Source organism: Girardinichthys multiradiatus, chromosome 18, assembly GCF_021462225.1.
Source record: "Girardinichthys multiradiatus isolate DD_20200921_A chromosome 18, DD_fGirMul_XY1, whole genome shotgun sequence".
NCBI classification, from domain to species: domain Eukaryota; kingdom Metazoa; phylum Chordata; class Actinopteri; order Cyprinodontiformes; family Goodeidae; genus Girardinichthys; species Girardinichthys multiradiatus.
Window position 1 is genome coordinate 7,619,514 of NC_061810.1, and position 6,858 is coordinate 7,626,371.

The window sequence follows — 6,858 nt, forward strand, 5'->3', positions numbered from 1 at the left end:
TTGGTTCCCAAAACTGTTGGAAATCTATATTAAACACCAAAGTTCGAAGGCACTGAAAGAAGAAGAGTTCATTCTGTAGGAACACACCTAAAGAGCACAAATATAACACCCGATGTTTGCAATGCGCCGTTGTGAGCCATACGTATTTGGATGGACACCATGATTTAAATGCTTTGTATTTCATTTCTATGGAAACAAATTTAACAATATATATATTTAGATGGTACATTTTTAAAAATGTATAAAATTACTAAATACCAGGAGTGGTAACTTGCATGTCTAAAATAGAGTTAGTGTTGTTAAAGAATAATAAAGTGTGAGAAAAAAAATGCAACAGGATCACAATACTATTCTCACCTTCAAACAAATATTATTTACAATTTAAAAATCAAAGAAATCCATAAAAAACACATGAGTAGCACAGTAAAATCCTATGCAAATCCAACCAGTTGCAAGGTTGAATGAAATCCTAGAAGGAAGTGGCAGTGCAGTCACAGAATGGGGAGAGTTTGTAATAGGCTGGTGCCGTTGGATAGTATTTGTCTCTCCAGTGACCCCACTCCCATCCGTCATGGTTGGTAAACAGCCCTCTGACACGCGCTGACACTCCACTAGGACCCTGATCATCCCCAACGTGCCGGGGTACGTGTGGGCTTTTCTGGACACACACACAAATTCACACTGTCATGTCATAAACACATGAGCCCAGCTCTAAATGTTAAATAATGTTAAATATAAAAATCTATTTTTGATTTGACTTTAGGCATGTCGTGTTATGCACAGAAACAGAGTACACTGGAGGTGTTAAAGAGAAGCTGCAATTGTCCAAATAACATGCATGCATGAAAGAAAAGATAAACACACACTTCCTCCTCAGTGTGGGGTCAGTGTGGGGTGTGAGGTGGTTGGCAGTTGGTTGTCACAGTCATGACATCAGTAAAGGGGTCTTCCACCACCTGGTTTAAATTAGCATAGATATATACGTCGTGCAAAGCACACACACAAAAACACACAGAGAAAAAAAAACACAGCCAGAGAGCGAGTCTGCATGCCACAGAGCAGTGGCAGCACAGAGGTGGAGCTCGGCAGTCGTGGAGTGGTCCGGCCCGTGACATGCATGATTAAATGAGCAAAGCATCTGTTCCCCTTCTTGGCCTCTTGCAATAACAAAAGCTGATTTGGAAATCCGCTGCCTAAGGCCCTGGTTCACGGCTCATATGTAGCTCAATGCACCGAAGCTCTGTTCCCTGTAAATGCTTCCAGTGCTGGGCCCAAAAAGTGAACAACTCAGTGATGAATATAAGGAAAATTAGGCCTTCTATATGTATCACTGAGGAAATTATCCTAAATCTAACTCCTTTTGGGGTTTTATTTATCTAAAAAAAAATTTCTTCGTGGAAAAAAGATACTTCTTTTGAGTCAGCTGTCTTGGTCTGTTTGGTGCAATGAAGCCTTTAAACACTGCATATTTTTTACTTTGCTATTTTAACTGGGCTTTGGACTTCTTTGGTCATTTTTAATGTCTACATACCAATCATCTGGGATGACGGAAAGCTGAAAGCAGACCAGGAGGTGGGACTGCTTAGTCAGCTGCTGTTTTTACAGTAAAGTTAACTGGAGTCATATTTCTGTACCTTCAGATTAAAAACAATCCCAAAGACTCATTTCTTGGCCCTTGGCTACAATAATGAAGGAACCTTTTTAAAATAAACACAAAAGCACCTCAGTCATTGCTTATCTAACTCTGTCCCACTATAGCCTATTTGTCTTTTGTTTCGATGGCACACAGAGACATGATGCCATAAGAAACAGTACTCTGGCATCGCCTCAGTATGCATTCAACAATGTAGTGTACAAAACTTAATCAGTACATAAGTCAGGCTGCAGTGAATTTCTTTGTAACTCAAAATGTTCTGCCATGAGAGCCACAGCTATAACAGGCATTTATACATGTGCACCACTGGTACAGAATCAACGAAACTGCGACTCAAATATTGCGGCATTGATCTAATACTAACATTACTGAGACTTACTATGCCATGTAGATGCTTAACTCAACAGGCATGCTACATGCTTGAAGCTAAAAGCTAAACTAATGGCTTACATTACTGTTTAAATAAGTCAGCTAATAGTTATCTGATTACCTGTGGACATTTATGGAGAATTGAAATTTCATTCCTAGATGATCAGTTGATCCTTAGAGATGAAAGCAAATAAATGAATAAAATGAAATGCATCACAGCCAGTGTAACGTAGCTAGTCCTGATGCAGTAGAACACACCAATACACACCCACTATTCAGAGTAGGAATGCATCAAAAGTTGCACACGTGTTGAAGATGTGACAGGTCTTGAAATGTTCTTAGACTCGTGTTACACGTGTTTTTCAATATGCCAGCATGCAGTCTATGACAATATAGGCAACAGTGTGACATTAGCTTTAGGTTTAATCATCATCAGGACTTCAAACCGTGACAACAGCACATCTCCCTTCTGTTTTAGAGGGGCAGATTTGTGCATGTTTAAAGCTGTTTGTCACGCAGAGGCGCAGACCAAACAAAGGCAGCTCATGTTTCATGCATATGTCTGCTTCATTTGCATGGAACTTTTTGCTGAGGTTGGACAGTCAAATGATGATAGCAAAGGGACAGAGATTTATAGCCAACCACATGTTTGTATGTGCGTGTTTATGTGTGTTTACTTCATGCAGCCAGCTCCCAGCACAGCAGCCGTGGGTTGCATCAAAACATTTAGTGAATTGCTCCTCTCTGGCCTGACAGATGCGTGAGTAAATATAAAAACAGGGAGAAAAAGAAGTGTTAGTGTGAAGACACAACATTAAACAGCTCATTGGTTTGCCTTCCCGTTTAACCAGTTAGTTTTTACAGTTACAGTACACAACAAAAGTTTGGACACACGTTTTCATTCAAAGAGTTGTCTTTATTTTCATGACTATGAATATTGTAGCTTCACACTGAAGGCATCAAAACTATGAATTAACACATGTGGAATTATATACTGAACAAAAAAGTGTGAAACAACTGAAAATATGTCTTATATTCTAGGTTCTTCAAAGTAGCCACCTTTTGCTTTGAGTACTGCTCCGCACAGTCTTGGCATTCTGTTGATGAGTTTTAAGAGGTAGTCACCTGAAATGGTTTTCACTTCACAGGTGTGCCCTGTCAAGTTTAATAAGTGGGATTTCAAGCCTTATAAATGGGGTTGGGACCATCAGTTGTGTTGTGCAGGAGGTGGATACAGTACACAGCTGATAGTCCTACTGAATAGACTGTTAGAATTTGTATTATGGCAAGAAAAAAGCAGCTAAGTAAAGAAAAACCAGTGGCCATCATTACTTTAAGAAATGAAGGTCAGTCAGTCCGAATAATTGGGAAAACTTTGAAAGTGTCCCCAAGTGCAGTCGCAAAAACCATCAATCGCTACAAAGAAACTGGCTCACATGAGGAAGGGAAGACCAAGAGTCACCTCTGCTGCGGACGATAAATTCATCCGAGTCACCAGCCTCAGAAATCGCAGATTAACAGCAGCTCAGATTAGAGAACAGGTCAATGCCACACAGAGTTCTAGCAGCAGACACATCTCTAGAACAACTGTTAAGAGGAGACTGTGTGAATCAGGCCTTCATGGTAAAATAGCTGCTAGGAAACCACTGCTGAGGACAGGCAACAAGCAGAAGTGATTTCTTTTGGCTAAAGAACACAAGGAATGCACATTAGACCAGTGGAAATCTGTGCTTTGGTCTGATGAGTCCAAGTTTGAGATCTTTGGTTCCAACCACCGTGTCTTTGTGCGTCGCAGAAGAGGTGAACAGATGGACTCTACATGCCTGGTTCCCACTGTGAAGCATGGAGGAGGAGGTGTGATGGCGTGGGGATGCTTTGCTGGTGACACTGTTGGGGATTTATTCAAAATTGAAGGCATAGTGAACCAGCATGGCTACCACAGCATCTTGCAGCGGCATGCTATTCCATCCGGTTTGCGTTTAGTTGGACATAATTTATTTTTCAACAGGACAATGACCCCAAACACACCTCCAGGCTGTGTAAGGGCTATTTGACCAAGAAGGAGAGTGATGGGGTGCTGCGCCAGATGACCTGGCCTCCACAGTCACCGGACCTGAACCCAATCGAGATGGTTTGGGGTGAGCTGGACCGCAGAGTGAAGGCAAAAGGGCCAACAAGTGCTAAGCATCTTTGGGAACTCCTTCAAGACTGTTGGAAAACCATTTCAGGTGACTACCTCTTGAAGCTCATCAACAGAATGCCAAGAGTTTGCGGAGCAGTACTCAAAGCAAAAGGTGGCTACTTTGAAGAACTTAGAATATAAGACATATTTTCAGTTGTTTCACACTTTTTTGCTCAGTATATAATTCTACATGTGTTAATTCATAGTTTTGATGCCTTCAGTGTGAAGCTACAATATTCATAGTCATGAAAATAAAGACAACTCTTTGAATGAGAAGGTGTGTCCAAACGTTTGGTCTATACTGTATGTTTGAATACATTTTAAGTCAGTCTGTTAATCTGGTGTATTTATCTCATTCCAGACTGAAAAAAAAATCCTTTTTTTCACAATGTCCAATTTTGACATTGCAAAATGACTAATACAGAGCTTGTCAAACAGTGTGCTGACTTCATACACTACACAAAAAGTTAGATATATTTGGCTTTTGGTGAAATTTATGGAAAACATAAAAAGTACATGCTAAAGTGATATTATATCATAAAAGTAGGAAATTTAAGTTGAAGCATTGATGCATTGATGATTTCCTCATCTCAAACAATTTATTGAAACAAAAACCAACAGTGGTGGGTATACCACAATGGCACTCAGGTTATTGAGGTTCTGTGGTACAGAGTTACAGGCCACTCCATTCGAGGTACTCCAGTCTTCAGCATAATAATGCGACCTTCATGTGCTGGAGCATTGTCGTCAATGAAGATGACATTAGACGTGTGTTGCTCATGCAGGGGCATAATGACTGGATTGTTCATGTTATTCAGGTTGTATGGGCTTGTCACTGTACCATTCACAAAGTATCAAGCTGTTCTGTACTAGCTAGACACACCTGCCTCCACTGCAACACAACCACGAGAGGCTTGTCTGGTGATATTAGTGGTTGATGCATAGCCCTCTCCTTGACGTCTCCAACATTGTTGGCAGCCATCATTTCTGCTCAACATGAACTAACTTTCATCAGAGAACAGCACCGAGGCCCACTGGTCCCTTGCCCAGTGTAAATGCTCCTTGGCCTATGCAAGACAATGACGCCTGTGCTTGATGGTGTGATCAGGTACCCTTGCAGGTTGTCTAGCTCACAGACAATACTGATGTGATACTGATGTGACACCTGGGTGCCTCTCACCTCCTTTAAATGTGACTGGAGTTGAGTGGCGTTCATCATCCGGTGAAGGGCACTGTTCACAATGAAGAGGGTATTGTTGTTAAGCTCATTGTTAGAAAACAGCAAGTTGTGCAAAAAGTACTGAAACATTTGAAATGTTTCAAAATTTCAAATGTTTAGAGAAGGTCACATTATCCTATCCTGTAAATGTTATAGTGCATTTTAGGTTATTCCTGAAACTTAACCTGAAAGCCAAATAACCCAAACTTTTTGTGAGTAATGTTTTAGTAAAATTAAAATAAAAAGGTTCTCATAAATTTTACACCACCAAATAAACTTTTCCAAATAATTTGAATGATCCCTCAGTGGTGAACATGAACATTGTAGCACAAAGATTACATTGAAAGCCCAAACGTGTGTTTTTTTGATACTTTAAATAGAAATTGATTAAGTGAATTTGAAATTGATACAAATATTGGACAAACCCTGAGGTTGATTTTCTGTTACCTTTCCCTGAGCTCAGTTAGACGTTTGAAGCTTCACAGCAGGATCTGCACCCCAGAGACAGTTTTTGTCAGCAGGTTCCCAATCAGCTTAATGCCCCCCACCTGTGCTTCCACACTCTCTCCTGTGTTTAAATCACGGCTCGTTATTAAGCCGTTAGTCCTCCTATTCCTAATCCACTCTAACAAACACTGGTCTCAATGATTAGTCTGACTCACAATTTATCAATGTGGCTACAGTGCTGTGAAAAGTATTTTCCCCCTACAGACTTCTTCTATTTTTGCCTTTTTCTGACATAAATGTTTCAGTTGATTAAATATATTTTACTGTTTCTAGAGTTTCTAAAAGTCGAATAGGAGGCAGATCTTTTGTCAGGATCCTGCGGAGCAGGCTCACAGTTTTGGTCCATAATGCAGACACTGTCTACTTTCAAGATTAAGCTTAAAACTTTCCATTTTGAAGCTTATACTTAGAGTTGTTTAGCTTATCCTGGTCTATCTCTAGCTATGCTGCTATAGGCTTAGGCTGGTGGTGGACATAAGGACCACTTTTCTCCACTCTTCTACTCATCTCTTCAAAGAAGTTACATTTGGCCCGGTGGTTGTCTTTAGCTCTGACTCCTTTCCAGAGGGCTCAAATGACTGTCTTACTGATTCCCCTAAATGTTGTTCTTTCTTTATGGATGATGCACTACTTTGTCTAGGTATATTTTACCATGTCTGTCTCAAAAAAAAAGTAAACGAAGGACGTATATTTGTCACTAACTACTGAATATGTATTCTGTTTTTCATCCCATAGATTTTACTACTGGCTCAGAGCTGTTTAGCTGGGATTTTATTCAAGATAAAGTTATTAAAAGAGCCACTCCTACCATTTATTCATGATTGTTTCCTTATCATAGAAAATACTTTTGGATCAGTGCTTCTGTGTTTTTGTGTGTATGCTCTGTCTAATCAAACCCCCAGTTGGTAGCTGCAGATGGCCGCTCAC

General features: G+C 40.2%; 1 long non-coding RNA gene across 1 annotated transcript; it reads right to left on the bottom strand.

Annotated features, from left to right (window-relative positions):
* Positions 1 to 362: 362 nt before the first annotated feature.
* On the bottom strand, positions 363 to 6,004 carry LOC124884516. The gene is made up of 3 exons (XR_007042454.1): positions 5,872 to 6,004; positions 2,701 to 2,772; positions 363 to 658 (listed from the first exon to the last, which is right to left on the bottom strand). It is a non-coding gene; the product is annotated as an uncharacterized LOC124884516 (long non-coding RNA).
* Between the last annotated feature and the right edge of the window lie 854 nt (positions 6,005 to 6,858).